At 35.3% G+C, this 20,000-nt stretch overlaps 1 protein-coding gene and 1 long non-coding RNA gene across 11 annotated transcripts in view; one reads left to right on the top strand and one right to left on the bottom strand.

The window, feature by feature from the left end:
- LOC133545668 (neuropilin and tolloid-like protein 1) overlaps nucleotides 1–20,000 on the bottom strand; it is an 89,409-nt gene that overhangs the window by 46,207 nt on the left and 23,202 nt on the right. The window contains exons 3-4 of one of the 10 annotated variants that reach the window (XM_061891461.1): nucleotides 10,809–10,930; nucleotides 8,233–8,312 (exon numbers count right to left, since the gene is read on the bottom strand). The exons of 1 other annotated variant lie outside the window; for it this stretch is intronic. The gene's annotated coding sequence lies outside the window, so the exon portion shown is untranslated. Of the gene's footprint in view, nucleotides 1–8,232; nucleotides 8,313–8,571; nucleotides 8,905–10,808; nucleotides 10,931–15,951; nucleotides 16,031–20,000 lie in introns of those variants that run through there. 8 more of the 10 variants (XM_061891468.1, XM_061891465.1, XM_061891462.1 and 5 more) reach the window with 8 other exon arrangements.
- LOC133545671 (uncharacterized) lies at nucleotides 10,859–15,537 on the top strand. The gene is made up of 3 exons (XR_009804911.1): nucleotides 10,859–10,918; nucleotides 15,363–15,435; nucleotides 15,505–15,537. It is a non-coding gene; the product is annotated as an uncharacterized LOC133545671 (long non-coding RNA).

Genomic DNA, 20,000 nt, shown 5'->3' with positions numbered 1-20,000 from the left:
GCAATATATCGCTTATATCGATATATCGCCCAGCCCTAATATTAATATGTATATACAGTTGAGATCAAAATGATTCAACCCCCACACAATTTTGGTGTTTTAGCAAGTTGTACATTTATTCCGTATTTTGTTTATAGTCATATCAAATAAAGATGTGTCAAATAGACAAATGCAACTTGAATTACATTATATTTTGTAACATACCAGTGTCATTTCTCTTAATATCTCATTGACAAAATTATTCAACCCCTTGAAGATCATAACTCTTAAGAACAGAATTTGAATAAGGTATTTTCAATCAGGTGTTGAAAACACCTGTAGATGTGATTAAAACCATAATGAGCAACAATTAAACTGATTGCAAAAGACTGTGACGCTCAACTTCTTGTAGATGGTCAATGGTGTATTTGCAACATGGTGAAGTCCAGGGAGTGGTCAAAGAAGTCAAGAGAGGAGGTAATTTCTCTTCATAAGAAAGGGTATGGATATAAGAAAATAGCAAAGACATTCCAAGAGACACAGTTGGGTGCATAATTCGCAAGTTTAAAGCTAAAGACACAGTGGAAACACTAACTGGGCGTGGTAGAAAGAGGATGCTGTGTGTGAACAGTGGTGAAAAACCCCCGGGTAACAGCTGAGGAACTACAACAGGACATTGCAGAGGAGGGAACGCAGGTTTCGTCCCAGACAATAAGGCGCACACTACGAGATGAAGGCCTCCATGCCAGAACTCCCAGGCGCACCCCACTTCTGACTACCAGGCACAAGAAAATAGACTCCAGTATGCCAAAAATCATCACGACAAACCCCAAAGGTTTTGGGAAACTGTTCTATGGAGTGATGAGACAAAACTGGAACTCTTTGGGCCTATGAATCAACGTTATGTCTGGAGGAGAAAAAAATGAAGCTTACAAAGAGAAGAACACCTTTCCTACTGTTAAGCATGGTGGGGGGTCAATCATGCTCCGGGGCTGTTTCTCTGCCTCAGGTAGCGGGAATCTCCAGCGCGTTCAAGGCATTATGAATTCTATTTCCTAGCAGGATATATTAGCTGCAAATGTCATGAAGTCAGTGAGGAAGCTGAGGCTTGGGAGACGTTGGACCTTCCAACAGGACAAGGATCCCAAGCATACCTCCAAATCAACATCAGAGTGGCTGCAGAAGAAGGGCTGGAAGACTCTGGAGTGGCCTTCACAGTGGTCAGACCTAAATCCTCTAGAAAAGCTGTGGTGGGACTTGAAGAAGGCAGTTGCAGCACGCAAGCCCAAGAATATGAATGAACTGGAGGCCTTTGCCTAAGAGGAATGGGCTAAAATACCTGTAGATGCTTGCAAGAAGCTTGTGTATCACCTTTGAAGGATGTCATCACTGCCAAAGGCTGTTCTACTAAGTACTAAAGCTGCATGGAACTAGGAGGTTGAATCATTTTGTCAATGAGATATTAAGAAAAAATTCCTTTTTTGCTATTTTGTAAAATACAGTGTTACACGGTGGAAGAGGGGTTAGTGCGTCTGCCTCACAATACGAAGGTCCTGCAGTCTTGGGTTCGATCCCAGGCTCGGGATCTTTCTGTGTGGAGTTTGCATGTCCTACCCGTGACTGCGTGGGTTCCCTCCGGGTACTCCGGCTTCCTCCCACTTCCAAAGACATGCACCTGGGGTTAGGTTGATTGGCAACACTAAAATGGGCCCTAGTGTGTGAATGTGAGTGTGAATGTTGTCTGTCTGCGATGAGGTGGCGACTTGTCTAGGGTGCACCCCGCCTTCCGCCCGATTGTAGCTGAGATAGGCGCCAGCGCCCCCAGAGACCCCAAGAGGGAATAAGCGGTAGAAATGGATGGATGGATGGATGGACAGTGTTACAACTGAAGTTGCATTTGTCTATTCGACACATCTTTATTTGATATGACTAGAAACAAAATACGGAATAAATGTCCAACTTGCTAAAACACCAAAATTGTGTGGGGGTTGAATAATTTGGATCACAACTGTATGTAAATATTTTACTCACATTTTCAGTAGAGCCATAATAAATTCATCAAAGAAGCAAACTTCATGAAAGTTTTTTGTGAGCAACAAGTATGTGCTCCAATCACTACATCACAACAAAATAAGAGTTGTAGAAACGATTGGAAAGTCAAGACAGCCGTGACATCATGTTCTTTACAAGTGTACGTACACTTTTGACCACCACTGTACATTCCCGTGTGTTCCATAATGTTCTGTGTCCTAACAGCAAAATACAGTAAATCAACTTTTCATTTAGAATTGTACTTCAGTGACAAAAGTCCAACATGTACTGATATTGTCAGACGGAGGTGTCGACAGGCGTCCTGCCCCGGAGACCGAGGAGACCAACTACATCGAACCTGAACCGGATGCCGCGAGAGACAGGGAGCCCCAACCCAGGGCCCAGACGCCAAACCCCTCGCAACCCTCAGAGGACGTCGACAGGAACCGAGTGGTCAGCACAGAGCAGATGTGTAAGGAATGTTCCTTACACTCTTCCATTTTGTCAACATGATGACCTCTCAGGCGTGTTCTTCTTGCAGCCCAGCAGGTGGACTGTGACACCAAGCTGAGAGATCGCTGCAAAGGTACAACATGCAACAGGTAGGTTCACCACAGCAAAGTACCGCTGGTCCCTCTGATCACTAAGCACTGCATTTCTACAACACTTGACTGTTTTTACTGACTCTGCTTAGATACGAGTGTCCACCCGGCTGCCTTCACGCACATGGAAAAGTGGTTGGGAACACATTTTACGACATGGTAAATGATGGCCAATGATGATGCAATCCTTGTATTGTACAGTGGAAGCCCTTTAAGTCCAAGTCATCAAGTCCTTGATCCACCGCGGTCTTCTAATGGCTAAAAAGTGTCCTGCCTAGCAGACGTTGAACGTCTTTTTGACTTGGCCAAAAGCTGACTGCATGTTAAGTAACTAATATATTAAAGCTGCAAGCAGCGATGGACGGGACCGCTTGGGCTGCTGCCCCCGCGACCCAAGCCCAGATAAGTGGTAGATTATTACACAGAGAAAAAGTTGTACATCAGTCTCATAGTAATAACAGTTGTAAAGTGGCTTGGGCATTTTATAAGGACGCCTTGGTGCCGCCATTTTGAGACTCTCATGCATGGTGAATGTAATGCAGTTGTATTGAGTGGGAATAGCAAACTTTCTGTTGATTTCTGCTCAGCGAGACCTACATTGAGGTTTTTGTTTCATGAAGTGAAGTGAATTATATTTATATAGCGCTTTTCTCTAGTGACTCAAAGCGCTTTACATAGTGAAACCCAATATCTAAGTTACATTTAAACCAGTGTGGGTGACACTGGGAGCAGGTGGGTAAAGTGTCTTGCCCAAGGACACAACGGCAGTGACTAGGATGGCGGAAGCGGGAATCGAACCTGCAACCCTCAAGTTGCTGGCACGGCCACTCTACCAACCGTGCTATAAGGCCCCATGTGTGTATGACAGTCCAACAGTTTTGTCTGAGGAGAAAGACGCTTTTTTGTGACAACAGCAGCAAAACAATGGTTCTTTGCGGGCTCATAAAATCCAAACCGGGTTAGTAGTTAAAACTCTTTAACTTTTAATCAGAAGGGTTCAATCTCTCGTCTGTGCTTATTTGAAGCCGAAACGACAAACGACCTCAGAGGAGATAATGTTTGAAAAAAAAAGCGAAATATTTTAGCCAACTTTTGTATTAAAGTGGGAATGGCAAACTTCCTGTTGATTTTAGCCGGGGGGTCTCAGTGGATTAAATATAGGTCTAACTGAGACCTACATAATGTTTTTGTTTCATGTTTCTACGACATTCCTACTGGAAGTTACGGACAGTTTTGTCTGTGTTTTCTTCCTAGGGGGCGCTAGAGCGCAATTTTGAGGGTTTTTTTTGGTTTTGGTTTTTTAATAGATCGCAATTTTCTTCAGTCCTGATGTGTGTGTAAAATTTGGTGAATTTTGAAGCATGTTAAGGGGGTCAAATTACAGCTCAAAGAGACGGCGGTATAATAATAAAGACCAACTGTAGTTACTGACAGTGGTTTTCTAAAGTGTTCCTGAGCCTGTGTGGTGATATCCTTTACCACTGATGTCGCTTTTTGACGCAGTACCGCCTGAGGGATCCAAGGTCTGTAATATTACGGCTTGCGTGCAGTGATTTCTCCAGATTCTCTGAACCTTTTGATGATATTACGGAGCGTAGATGGTGAAATCCCTAAATTCCTTGCAGTAGCTGGTAGAGAAATGTTGTTTTTAAACATCTTGCTCAGGCATGTGTTGACAAAGTGGTGACCCTCGCCCTGTCCTTGTTTGCGAATGACTGAGCATTTCATGGAAGCTGCTTTTATACCCAATCCTGGCATTTACCTGTTCCCAGTTATCCTGTTCACCTGTGGGGTCTTCAAAATTAGTCTTTGATGAGCATTCCTCAACTTTTTCCCTCTTTTTTGCCACTTGTGCCAGCTTTTTTTGAAATATCAAATTCCAAATGAGCTAATATTTGCAAAAAATAACAATTTACCAGTTGGAACGTTAAATATCTTGTCTTTCCAGTCTATTTATTTGAATATAGATTGTAACTCCAGTGTGTTCAGTCAGTGAATTCTTCGCACCCTTTCCCCTAAAACCTAATCATTTCCATTTTTTTTTTCCAAGAGCATGTAACCTTAGTGAGTGTCGAGTCTGTGAAGGGACATTGGTTGGACCTTTTTAAAAGTGTCAGTGTATTTTCTGACCCAGCAATCCAGTGTGTGTGGCGCGGCGCTGCATGCGGGCGTGATTGACAACGATGGAGGATGGCTGGATGTTACCCGACTGGGTAGAAAACAACACTTCTCCAAATCATACAAGAATGGGATCCAGTCGATCGGGTAGGAACTTGTATTTTCTGTCAAAAGTCGACTAACTTGTTTCCGGGTGTTGCAGCAGAGGTGGATAGAGTAGCCCTTTTGTTACGCCCCCTCCCAGCAATAAGGACTATAAATGTAAGCCGCGACTATAAATCGTATCATTCGTCCATCAAATTGTTACGAGTACACTTCTGCATAAGATTGTGTCCTTATGAACATTAAATAAAACATATAAGTCAACTTACAACGAAGAATACATTTTATTAACATTGTTTTATTACTCTGTAACAGAAAAAATGTAAAGTGCATCAATTTGCCTGAACTAAAAAAACAAAACATTTTTAACTGACGGAAAAACCGCATGAATAAACTCAATAAATAATACATTTAAATTGAACATATTATATATATACATAAGAGAGAAAAAAATACTTTGACCTACAAAAAAAATTTACTGAAAACATTTGTGATGATTTCTATTTGTAAATAAAAATGAGGAAGTCAGGATTATTGTTTACAACGAGCACGTTTTGTGGTGCGCAGCTTTTCGGAAGGGTTTGAGTAGGATACTGATAAAGCAAGTTCCCCGGGGTCACAATTTATTTTTTAACAAATTTGCAAATTTAAAAAAAAAAATTCTCATTTTAATTATGGGGTATTATGTGTAGAATTCTGAGGGGGGAAATAAATGTATTCAATTTTGAAATGAAATGAGTTTATTTGGGTCATATAATAACCCATTTTGTGTGATCAATTTATCAGCACAGATTATACATAACAATCATAAACACACAAAAAGAAAAAGGAATAGGCTGAAGCTAAGGCATATATTTGCCTCGCCTATTCATTCACTAAAAATTTGATTACCTGGAACATTGACGTTCAAAAATATCAATGGGATGAAAGTAATTGTCACTATATTTTATAATTTTCCATTATTTCTCCTTTCAAGGCTTTCTTAAACCTTAAAGATCAACTCATTACTGAGCTTGTTCCACCATTTAACTCCTAAGACTGAAATACATTTGTATTTAATATTCCTTCTTACTCTACATATTTCAAAAATCAATATCCCCGTAAATGATAGTTTTCTCCTCTTAATTAAAATAAGCTAAGAATACAAGCTGGAGGGCTGTTGTTCTCTACTCCAAACACTATTTCCACTGTTTTTAAAAACACAATATCTGAAAATGTTAACACATTAGAACTTATAAAAAATGGATTGGTATGTTCATAGTGGCACGCTTGGTGTATTATTCTAATCACCCTTTTTTGAAGTTGAATTATCGGGTCTATGTTTGTTTTATAAACATTTCCCCAAACTTCAACACAATATGTTGGATATGGAAAAATAAAAGAATCATTTCTTATTCAGCATGTTTTACTTTATGAAGAATAGCAATGGATTTGGATATTTTTTCCTTTCATATTTTCAATATGCGGCTTCCAACATAATTTATGATCAATTATTATTCCCAAGAACTTAGTTTCATATACTCCATCAATTTCCACTTGATTTAACTTTGCTTCACAATTTGTCCTTGCCACCACTAAACACCATCAATTTAGTTTTCTTATCATTTAATTATAACTTATTAATAATGTCAGACCATATTTTTAGCTCAACCTCTATTATCCTCAACACTCTTTCAAGTCTTCTCCAGAAAAATATACATTTGTATTGTCTGCAAATGAAATACATTTCAATTAATTAGATACTGAACATATATCCTTTGAAAAAAGTATCAATATTTTAAGTCCCTTTACCGAGCAACAAGTTACTCTTCCTGGCTGTGATTTACTCTTATTAATTTCCACATATTGAGATCTATTACTTAGATAACTACTTAAAGGCCTACTGAAATGAGATTTTCTTATTTTAACGGGGAAAGCAGGTCCATTCTATGTATCATACTTGATCATTTGGCGATATTGCCATATTTTTGCTGAAAGGATTTAGTAGAGAACATCCACGATAAAGTTTGCAACTTTTGGTCGCTTATAAAAAAGCTTTGCCTTTACCGGAAGTCGCAGACGATGACATCACCAGTGTGAGGGCTCCTCACATCCTCACATTGTTTACAATAGAAGCCACCAGCAGCTAGAGCGATTCAGACTGAGAAAGCAACAATTTTCCCATTAATTTGAGCGCAGATGAAACCTTCGTGGATGAGGATAGTGAGAGTGAAGGGCTAGAAGGAAGAAGAAAAAAAGACGAGGGCAGTGGGAGCAATTCAGATGCTATTAGACACATTTACTAGGAAAATGTGGAAAATCCCTTATCTGCTTATTGTGTTACTGGTGTTTTAGTGAGATTATATAGTCATACCTGAAAGTCGGAAGGGTGTCGTGACCGCCAGTGTCTCTGAGCGAGGCCATGGTGGAGACAAGAAAGTCGCAGCTGCCTTTTTTGACAGCTGCAGGAAGAACGACACAAGCGCCGCTCATGTTTACTGTAAGAGCCGACTTATTACCACAATTTTCTCACCGAAACCTGCCGGTTGACATGTGGTAGAGAAACATGCTCGCTTGACCGCTCTGTTCCATATTAAAGCTTCACAACAAACACAGAAATACCGGCTGTGTTTGTGTTGCTGCAATACACCGCTTTCCACCTACATCTTTCTTCTTTGTCGTCTCCATTATTAATTGAACAAATTGCTAAAGATTCAGCAACACAGATGTCCAGAATACTGTGTAAATATGCAATAAAAACAGACTACTTTTAGCCGTGATCGGTGCTGGAAGAACATATCCGCTACCACCGGTGACGTCACGCGCACATGTCATCATACTGACGTTTTCAATAAGACACTTTGCGGGAAATTTAAAATTGCAATTTAGTAAACTAAATTGGCATGTGTTGCAAAGTTAATATTTCATCATTGATATATAAACTATCAGACTGCGTGGTCGCTAGTAGTGGCTTTCAGTAGGACTTTAACTACTGTTCTGAAAGACCTCTTATACCATAGTGTTACCATTTTGGAAAAAGGCCGTAACATAACAAATTACATTGATTAAATTATTGAGACTTTTATTAGTAGATTGCACAGTACAGTACATATTACAAACAACTGACCACTAAATGGTAACACCCCAATAAATGTTTCAACTTGTTTAAGTCGGGGTAAACGTTAATCAATTCATGGTAGAACTTACCGCATTGTGTTTTTTTATCAATTGGAAGTGAACATTTTGTAGGCATAAACTTCTACTGAGCCAGATGTTGATATAAATGTTTGTTTTCATAGTTTTTAAGTAAACATTAAGACACATAATGTCACTTTTTACAGTGTGAGGCTGACAGTCGGTCACGTGACTACAAGGCACCGTTTGATTGGTGAATTGGAGTCAGGAGTTCACCAGTGCTTACCTCTGATTGGTGGAACAGAGTCACGTGACCGTGCCGGCTGGAAGAAGTCTCTGTAACAGCCAAAAAGTTGTCTTTGCAAACTGTAATAAAAAAATTATAAATAAACGTAGCGATCTGAACGAGTATCAACAACAAAGAAGACACATTACTAAAATAAAATACAATATTCATCTATGTAACAATAAGTCACACAAACTAGCATGCTAACGCTAACTAGCTACTCGTTAGCTAGCTTAATGTTAACATGAATAAAGCACGCATTACAAACGTTGTATTTAAACTTGTAGAATCACATTGTTATAAAACGAACAAACATTCAATTGTACAAAGTCAACTTACAAGCTACAGATGTGAAAAACGCTCGCTAGCGGAAAGAGTCTCAGGTGTCTCCGTACAACCGGAAGTGACTATTGTGTGACGTCACCAGACAGGAAGTGACGTTTATAAATACCCGTTTTGTTTTGTTTTTAAAAAGAGTTATAACTTCACTTTAAAACGCTATCTACCTCTAACAACCAACAAGCTGTGAAAACTATGACGCTGTGCTCCAAATTTAAACTACTTACAGAACTTGTGTGAGTCTATAACTATACACATTGTTACATAAATACAGTGGAGGTCAAAAGTGTAAAGAACATGATGTCATGGCTGCCGTGACTTTCCAATCATTATTTTTTTTTTTTGTGATGTAGTGATTGGAGCACATACTTGTTGCTCACAAAAACATTCATGTCGCTTGTTTGTTTTATGAATGTATTAATGGCTCTACTGAAAATGTGACCTGACAAAGATAAGACCTTCTGGAGGAAAGTTCTGTGGTCAGATGAAACAAAAATGGAGCGGTTTGGCCACAATACCCAGCAATATGTTTGGAGGAGAAAAGGTGAGGCCTTTAATCCCAGGAACACCAATCCTACCGTCAAGCATGGTGGTGGTAGTATTATGCTCTGGACCTGTTTTGCTGCCAATGGAACTGCTGCTTTAAATAGGACAATGAAAAAGGAGGATTAGCTCCAAAGTTTCTGCTGTTCAGCTGAATTTGTTGGTTTTCTGACATGGACTTGTTTCTTCAGCATTGTCCACACGTTCAAGTCAGGACTTTGGGAAGGCCATTCTAAAACCTTCATTCTAGCCTATTCTTTTACCACTTTTGAGGTGTGTTTGGTGTAATTGTCCTTTTGGAACACCCAACTGTGCCCAAGACCCAACCTCCGGGCTGATATTTTTAGCTTGTCCTGAACAATTTGGAGCTAATCCTCCTTTTTCATTGTCCCATTTAAAGCAGCAGTTCCATTGGCAGCAAAACAGGCCCAAAGCATAATACTACCACCACCATGCTTGACGGTAGGAGTGGTGTTCCTGGGATTAAAGACCTCACCTTTTCTCCTCCAAACACATTGCTGCACTGCAAAAACTGATATCTTAGTAAGATTAAATATCTCAAATAAGGGTGATATTTGCTTATTTTCTATCTGATAAGATAATTATTATCACTAAGCAGATTTTATGTTAGTATGTTTTACTTGTTTTTGTCCTAAATGATCTCAGTAAGATATTACAGCTTGCTGCCAAGATTTTATGACCTATATTAAGTAAAACATGCTTGAAACTAGAATATCAACTGATGCAAAGCTGTGTCATTAACACCCACAAGTATAAAAATACTTTTTTAAAGTAATAATGTCTTACTACAAGCATGGCAAAAAAAAAAATCATGATGGCACAAGCATTTACTTAATTTAAGAATATTTTTCAACATATTGAGCAAAAAGGTCTCGTTTTTTTCTACCAAGAAAAGTGCACTTGTTATTAGTGAGAGTATACTTATTTTAAGGTATTTTTGGGTTCATTGAGGTTAGCTAATTTAACGTGTTTTGGAAAGTCTTGACAAGCCAAATTTTCTTCTTCTATTGGCAGATAATTTTGCTTAGTTCAAGTAAAATCCCCCTCATTTTTGTATTTTTTTTTTTCTTGTTTTTGAACTCTGACTTTTTGCAGAGTGGGTTTTTTTTTGTTTGATCTGAGCACAGAACTTTTCTCCAGAAGGTCTTATCTTTGTCCATTTTCAGTAGAGCCATAATAAATTCATAAAAGAAGCAAAATCATGAATGTTTTTTTGTGAGCAACAATTATGTGCTCCAATCACTACATCACGAAAAAATAAGAGTTGTAGAAATGATCGGAAAGTCAAGACAGCCATGACATCATGTTCTTTACAAGTGTACGTACACTTTTGACCACCACTGTACATCTATTTTACATTCTACTATCTCTACTTTATTGAATTAAAAAAAACCCTGGCACTGTATTACTGTATTGTGTTTGTAATGGAACTTTATAAATAAAGGTGTATATATATTTAAAAAAAAGTTTTGACTTTAGCGTAAGAAATATTTGAAAATTCTTTGCAAATAAGAACAAAAAGGCTCCTATGGAGCCAGAACAAGGAGTGTTTCTTCTTGGCAAAAATACTCCAACAAAAGTAAAAAGTATGTTTCAATTAAACTCTTCTGAGAAGTAGAATGTATGTGAAAAGTTAGTAAAGTTAATATAACAAAATAAATGTAAATACCCACCTCTGTGTTGCAGTCAGGCAGTAATGTGGGGAATGATGCTCATTGATGATTGTTTTAATGTCACAGGAAGAACAGAAGTGCCAATTCCTTCAAGATAGACTCGGTTCCTGGTAAGAAGCATTCTTCACAGAAAGAAGTATTTGGATAATGTACATGTATTTGTATAATGTACATGTATTTGTATAAATTACATGAATTTGTATGTTGTACATGTATTTGTGTAATGTACAAGTATGTGTATAATGTATATGTATTTGTATAATGTACATGTATTTGTATAATGTACATGTATTTGTATAAATTACATGAATTTGTATGTTGTACATGTATTTGTGTAATGTACAAGTATGTGTATAATGTATATGTATTTGTATAATGTACATGTATTTGTATAATGTACATGTATTTGTATGCTGTACAAGTATGTGTATAATGTACATGTATTTGTATAATGTACATGTATTTGTGTAATGTACAAGTATGTGTATAATGTACATGTATTTGTATAATGTACATGTATTTGTATAATGTACAAGTATGTGTATAATGTACATGTATTTGTATAATGTACAAGTATTTGTATAATGTACAAGTATTTGTATAATGTACATGTATTTGTATAATGTACATGTGTTTGTATGCTGTACAAGTATGTGTATAATGTACAAGTATGTGTATAATGTACATGTATTTGTATAATGTACAAGTATGTGTATAATGTACATGTATTTGTATAATGTACATGTATTTGTTTACTGTACAAGTATTTGTATAATGTACATGTATTTGTATAATGTACAAGTATTTGCATAATGTACATGTATTTGTATAATGTACATGTATTTGTTTACTGTACAAGTATTTGTATAATGTACATGTATTTGTGTAATGTACAAGTATGTGTATAATGTACAAGTATGTGTATAATGTACATGTATTTGTATAATGTACATGTATTTGTATAATGTACATGTATTTGTTTACTGTACAAGTATTTGTATAATGTACAAGTATTTGTATAATGTACATGTATTTGTATAATGTACATGTATGTGTATAATGTACATGTATTTGTATAATGTACTTGTATTTGTATAATGTACAAGTATTTGTATACTGTACAAGTATGTGTATAATGTACATGTATTTGTATAATGTACATGTATTTGTATAACGTACATGTATTTGTATAATGTACAAGTATTTGTATAATGTACATGTATTTGTATAACGTACATGTATTTGTATAATGTACAAGTATTTGTATAATGTACATGTATTTGTATGCTGTACATCAGGGGTGTCCAAACTTTTTCCACGGGGGGGGGGATTTAAGCATGCGGGGGCCATTTTGATATTTTTCCTTTTTCAAACCATAACAAAATATAAGGATTTTTTTTTTTGTTTACCTTTAGGGCTCCCATAAAGGTTTCCGTTATTAAAATGTTAATAACAAGTTAAATTGTCATTTTTTTATGTTTTTTATTTAACGCTTACAGTAAATCTCTACAGTGTATCAACTTCAGGTTGATATAAAGTTAAAAAAAAAAGAAAAAAAAAAAAGGTTTTATGCCTTTTGTGTCAAAGACAACTTTGTTTTTAAATAATAAAACTGAAGTATGCAGTATATCCCCCGCTGCCCAAAACATTCAGAAAGCAATGTTTGATATGAAGTAATTAGAGCCTTAAAAAGATCAATAATGCAGGACACCATTGATTTTAATTCATTATTATTTTTGAGTAATCACAGTGAAAAGATAAATAAAATTCCATTTAATATAGTTGGGATCCAAAAGGTGCCCCACCCATAAAGTGATACTGTCATGATCCGCTACTCGTATCATGGCATATTCTGGTTTTGTTCTGTTTGGTACATCCCATCCTGGTTGTTATTTGACTTCCTTAGTTCCTGGTGGCACTTCCTGTTTTGTTCCGTTGCCTAGTTACGTATTTGTGTCACCTGCCTTAAGTTTCTCACACGCACCTGCTTTTTGATTACCCCACTATTTAAGCCTGCCTTTGTTTTTATTTTTATTAGTTTTTTTACTTTCAACACTTAAGTTACGAGATCATCTTCAGATATATCTGTTGATTTGACGTTTTAACTATTATTTTGTTGGTTTTATGCTCTTTTGTCAAAGAAAATGTTGATGTTCTTATATGGCAACCACACAACATATGCAATATTTTACAGATAAAACATTTTAAAGTGAAATATTTGAAATAATTGGAGCCTTGTAAAGGTCAATAATTCATTATAACATTGATTCTTTTTTGTTTTTTTGGAGCAATTGCAAAAAAGGAAAAATCTGAATTAGAATCAGAAATATTTTATCAATCCCTGAGGGGAAATTAAACATTTCCAGCACAATCCCATTCAAGATGAGACAAATATTACAGGGATATAAAGGTAAATAAATATATAAAATCAGTAAAATAAAGTAAGACAAAAGAGAACAACTTTTTCTAGTTAGATTTCACCTCAGTCCACTTATATATATATATATATATATATATATATATATATATATATATATTAGGGGTGGGCAAATTAATGCGTTAATTACGAGTTAACTCATCAATCTATTAACGCCGACAATTATTTTATCGCACATTTGCGTATGTTGTTTACATGCTTTTATTTTGTTAACGCCTTTTTGTTAACAAGGTGGCGTCGCCCGGCGTGGAGGGGCTCTTGGTAAAGATGGAACATTTGGCAAAAATACCGGACAATTCTGCAAATTTCCTGGCTGGCTTACAGCGCGGTCACTCCGGGATCACTTACGACCGCCAGACAATTCTGGATGTGGATAGATCGGGCCGTTTTGGACTGAATGAGGCGTGCTTGCTAGACCGGCTAGCTAGCATGGGAATACTTTGCCGGCTACATCCAGCGTCCTGTGAAGCAGCGGAGTATATGTGTTGTCTGTCTATTTATGAATAATGCAGACCAGGAGTGTTGGCTGAGTTCTTAACGTTTACTTTCAGAGCGTGCATATCACAACATACAAGATGTCGTCATGGCGACACAACCTAGCATGCTCGTCACTCCTGTTGCATGCTGGGTAGGGTAGTTCTTTTATTCCCTGGCTCATAACATCACAATATAGTACCATGTATATGATGCCTTCAGTTTATCAAAGCACCAAGCAAACAATCGGAAAATTCCCATCATATCAATTCCTAGATATGGTCATAATTATTTTAAGTGCACTACGCAGAATAAACACAACATTATTAATATTGCTACTACGGATAATTTGATAAAAAATTCCCTAAAACAGCCCACTAACTATAATATAGGTTTTTTAAACATAAGATCCCTGATCAAAAAAAGGTTTATTTTCCATAACAAACAGGATAACTTAAATACCCTGGCAGTGGCAATAAGCTTAAATGTTTGTATTTACATTTTTGGAGTTGATTTTCATAAAATATGCTATTTAACTGCTACTGTTTAACAAGGACTGATTTAAATTGTGTTTGCACAACAAATGTTTTGGCGCTTTTGTTCATGTGGGAGAATATTCCAATAAAGGTGCACTACACACTACTTTTGAATTCATTATTGGGCTTTGCGCGTACAATGCAGTTAATCGCGATTAATCAGAGAAATAATGCGATTAACTTTGATTAACATTTTTAATCGTTGCCCAGCCCTAATATATATATGTATATATATATATATATGTATGTATGTATGTATATTTTTTTTGCTATTGCATTTCCAGAATGTATTGCGGGCCAGTAAACAATTAGCTGTGGGCCTCAAATGGCCCCCGGGCCGCACTTTGGACACCCCTGCTGTACATGTATTTGTATGTGTACATGTATATGTATGTTGTACTTGTATTTGTATGTGTACATGTATATGTATGCTGTACATGTATATGTATGCTGTACATGTATATGTATGTTGTACATGTATATGTATGTGTACATGTATATGTATGTTGTACATGTATATGTATGTGTACATGTATTTGTATGTGTACATGTATATGTATGTTGTACATGTATATGTATGTGTACATGTATATGTATGTTGTACATGTATATGTATGCTGTACATGTATTTGTATGTGTACATGTATATGTATGTTGTACATGTATATGTATGTGTACATGTATATGTATGTTGTACATGTATATGTATGCTGTACATGTATTTGTATGTGTACATGTATATGTATGTGTACATGTATTTGTATGTGTACATGTATATGTATGTTGTACATGTATATGTATGTTGTACATGTATATGTATGCTGTACATGTATTTGTATGTGTACATGTATATGTATGTTGTACATGTATATGTATGTGTACATGTATATGTATGTTGTACATGTATATGTATGTTGTACATGTATATGTATGTGTACATGTATATGTATGTGTACATGTATATGTATGTTGTACATGTATATGTATGTGTACATGTATTTGTATGTGTACATGTATATGTATGCTGTACATGTATATGTATGTTGTACATGTATTTGTATGTGTACATGTATATGTATGTTGGACATCTATACTGTTTCCTTGCAGTCAAGGCGGTGAGGTGTGACACCACGGTGGCGTCGTACTGTCCCTTTAAGAAGCCCTTGCGACACTGCCCCAGGTAACTTCTCAGCGTTCGCCAACCTGATGACCGCGTTCATTTAGGAAAATGTTTTTTGTTTCCCCCCAGGTTGTACTGTCCCAGGAACTGTCTTCATGACAGTCAAGGCAGGGTCGTCGGAAGTAAATATTACTTTGATGTAAGTTATTCAAACATTTTCATGAGGTGAGGTCAAAGGTGTTCGTAGACTTGTAAAGAACATGATGTCATGGCTGCCTTGACTTGCCAATCATTCTTATTTTGTTGTGATGTAGTGATTGGAGCACATACTTGTTGCTCACAAAAAACATTCATGTAGTTTGAGTCAAGACTTGGACTTTGGTGAGGTTTGTTTTCCCATGGTGCAAAGCGACTGGACCGCGCATGGCGAGAAGGTAATGACATCTTTTATTATTAACTTAAAAAAAAAAAAAGGAACAAACAAAAGGCGCTCTCAGCAGAGGTTCAAAACTTAGCTCTGAAAACAAAAACTGGCACAATGACAGAACTATGGACAACAAGAACGAAAACACTTACTGTGACGTGAAAAGCATGAATCTATGGCAAGAAGTGAGCCATCAGATATCAAAGGTGTGTAGAGGATGATGTCGCCCGGCTGAATACATTCATAAAAGAAGCAAACTTCATGAATGTTCTTTGTGAGCAACAAGTATGTGCTCCAATCACTACATCACAACAAAATAAGAGTTGTAGAAATGATGGTAAAGTGCAGACAGCCATGACATCATGTTCTTTACAAGTGTACGTACACTTTTGATGAAGGCTGTACCTTGCAGAATAATAACTGAGGGGGTGAAAAACACTTCCTGTGGCAACAATAATCTCATTGCTTAATATGTAAAACAGTCTCCAACAAAGGGATTCATTCATTTGTCATCAATAATTTGACAGCACTGACAACAAGACTGCATGGATGCTACACACCTCACACAACACCACACATTTGGGAAACTTTTTTTTTTTTGAGTTTGAAACTTTTTTTGAATTTTGTGAAATTTTTTCTTGAGTTAGTAAAAAATGTTTGGAGTTTGTAAACATTTCTCAAAATTTGTGAAACATTTTTTGAAATATTGTGAAAATGCTTGAGTTTGTGAAACATTTTTTGGAATTTTTGGAAAAAATGTTTGAGTTTGTGAAACATTTTTGCGTTTGTGAGAAAAAAATGTTGTGTTTGTGAAACATTTTTTTGAATTTGTGAAACATTTTTTTGAGCTTGTGAAACATTTTTGCGTTTGTGAGAAAAAATGTTTGTGTTTGTGAAACATTTTTATGTTTGTGAAACATTTTTTTGAATTTGTGAAACATTTTTATGTTTGTGAAACATTTTTTTGAATTTGTGAAAAAAAAATTTGAGCTTGTGAAACATTTTTGCGTTTGTGAAAACATTTTTTGTGTTTGTGAAACATTTTTATGTTTGTGAAACATTTTTTTGAATTTGTGAAACATTTTTTTGAGCTTGTGAAACATTTTTGGGATTTTTTGTGAAATATGCTTGAGTTTGCGAAACATTTTTGAACTTGCGAAACATTTTTTTGTGTGTGTGAAAACATTTTTTATTTTTGTGAAAACATTTTCAGTTTGTGAAACATTTTTTGAATTTGTGAAACATTTTTTTGAATTTGTGAAACATTTTTTTGAATTTGTGAAACATTTTTTTGAGCTTTTGAAACATTTTTGGGATTTTTTGTGAAATATGTTTGAGTTTGGGAAACATTTTTGAACTTGCGAAACATTTTTTTGTGTGTGAAATTTTTTTTTATTTTTGTGAAATCATTTTCAGTTTGTGAAACATTTTTTTGAATTTGTAAAACCCTCTCCAAGATTTCTTATTGTCATCCACATTGACATCCCAATTTGGAGTTTGTGAAACATTTTTGAGTTTGTAAAATATTTTTTTAAGTTTGTGAAACATTTTTGAGTTTGTGAAACATTTTTTTGACTTTGTGAAACTTTTTTGAGTTAGCAAAACATTTTGGAGTTGGTGAAACATTTTGTTGAGCTTGTCAAACATTTTTTGAGTTAGTAAAAAAATGTGGAGTTTATGAAACATTTGTGAGTTTGTGAAACATTTTTTGAAAATGTGAAACATTTTTTAGTTTGTGAAACATTTTTTAGAAATTTTGAAAAACATCTTTTTGAGTTTGTGAAACATTTTTTTAAATTTTTGTGAAACATTTTTGAGTTTATGAAACATTTTTGAGCTTGTGAAACATTTTTGGGAATTTTTGTGAAAAATCTTTGAGTATGTAAAACATTTTTGAGCTTGTGAAACATTTTTGGGAATTTTTGTGAAAAATTATTGAGTTTGTGAAACATTTTTTTGAATTTCTGTGAAAATGCTTAATTTTGTGAAACATTTTTTAGAATTTTTGTAAAAAAAATATTTGAATTTGTGATACATTTTTGAGTTTGTGAAAACATTTGGAGTTTGTGAAACATCTTTTTGAGCTTGTGAAACATTTTTAGGAATTTTTGTGAAAAATTATTGAGTTTGAGAAAAAAAATGTTTTTTGAATTTCTGTGAAAATGCTTAAGTTTGTGCATTTTTTTGAATTTGTAAAACCCTCTCCAAGATTTCTTATTGTCATCCACATTGACATCCCAATTTGGAGTTTGTGAAACATTTTTGAGTTTGTAAAATATTTTTTTAAGTTTGTGAAACATTTTTGAGTTTGTGAAACATTTTTTTGACTTTGTGAAACTTTTTTGAGTTAGCAAAACATTTTGGAGTTGGTGAAACATTTTGTTGAGCTTGTCAAACATTTTTTGAGTTAGTAAAAATAATTGGAGTCTGTGAAACATTTTTTGAGTTAGTAAAAAAATGTGGAGTTTATGAAACATTTGTGAGTTTGTGAAACATTTTTTGAAAATGTGAAACATTTTTTAGTTTGTGAAACATTTTTTAGAAATTTTGAAAAACATCTTTTTGAGTTTGTGAAACATTTTTTTAAATTTTTGTGAAACATTTTTGAGTTTATGAAACATTTTTGAGCTTGTGAAACATTTTTGGGAATTTTTGTGAAAAATCTTTGAGTATGTAAAACATTTTTGAGCTTGTGAAACATTTTTGGGAATTTTTGTGAAAAATTATTGAGTTTGTGAAACATTTTTTTGAATTTCTGTGAAAATGCTTAATTTTGTGAAACATTTTTTTGAATTTTTGTAAAAAAAATATTTGAATTTGTGATACATTTTTGAGTTTGTGAAAACATTTGGAGTTTGTGAAACATCTTTTTGAGCTTGTGAAACATTTTTAGGAATTTTTGTGAAAAATTATTGAGTTTGAGAAAAAAAATGTTTTTTGAATTTCTGTGAAAATGCTTAAGTTTGTGCATTTTTTTTTTTAATTGTTGTAAAAAATGTTTGAGTTTGTGAAACATTTTTGAGTCTGTGAAAACATTTGGAGTTTGTGAAACATTTTTTTTGCGCTTGTGAAACATTTTTGGGAATTTTTGTGAAAAATGATTGAGTTTGTGAAACATTTTTTTTTAATTCCTGTGAAAATTCTTGAGTTTGTGAAACATTTTTTTGAATTTTTGTAAAAAATGTTTGAGTTCGTGAAACATTTTTGAGTTTGTGAAAATATTTGGAGTTTGTGAAACATTTTTTTGAGCTTGTGAAACATTTTTGGGAATTTTTGTGAAAAATGTTTGAGTTTGCAAAAAAATGTTGAACTTAAGAAACATTTTTGTGTGTGTGTGAAAACATTTTTTATTTTTGTGAAAACATTTTCAGTTTGTGAAACATTTTTGGGAATTTGTGAAACCCTCTCCAAAGATTCTCACAGTCATCCACATTGACGTACAACTGGGTTGTGAGTTTTTCCTTGCCCTTACGTGGGCTCTGAACCGAAGATGTGGTTGTGGCTTGTGCAGCCCTTTGAGACACTTGTGATTTAGGGCCATATAAATAAACATTGATTGATACATTTGTTTATGTTAAACTCTCTGGCCTACGTATTTGTGCCGCATGTCTGCAGAAATCCAGCATCTGCAGAGCAGCCATTCATGCCGGAGTCATCCAGAGTGAGTCTGGAGGTTACCTTGACGTGATGCCGGTGGAGCGCAGGCGGCAGCACAGCGGCACTTCCCAAAACGGCATCACCTCAGAGAGGTACGGAGCACATTGCTGATATGAGGATTTTACGTCCGAGACATATTGGGTACACTTTGTTTTAAAATTTGCCGAAATTTTGCCCCACGGTCACTTTTACAACACGTTTTTTTTAGCCTGTCTGCAAAATGGAGACGTTCCCAGATTGCAAATGAACCCACGCCCCCCCCTCACTAAAAGTACCACAACTCACATGTAGTGTTTAAACCTCATAAGGAATCCGGCCTGAATGTTTGCCTCCGATTTGTAGACAACGTTGGTAAATAAAATCAATGACCATGAATTGTACTTTAAAGTGACTTCAGCACGTCATTTACTTGTATGACCCAATCCAAACAACCTTTCACACTAATGTAAATGCAAAAAGTCAACACACCTGGTCACTGAACTTTGTGGGCATTACAAACATGTCCAAGCACCACACATATTTCTAAATGTCACCCATTTAAAGA

Source organism: Nerophis ophidion, linkage group LG28, assembly GCF_033978795.1.
Source record: "Nerophis ophidion isolate RoL-2023_Sa linkage group LG28, RoL_Noph_v1.0, whole genome shotgun sequence".
Classification (NCBI taxonomy): domain Eukaryota; kingdom Metazoa; phylum Chordata; class Actinopteri; order Syngnathiformes; family Syngnathidae; genus Nerophis; species Nerophis ophidion.
The sequence above is the reverse complement of the archived record's forward strand: the minus strand, read 5'-3'. Positions and strand labels throughout refer to the sequence as shown.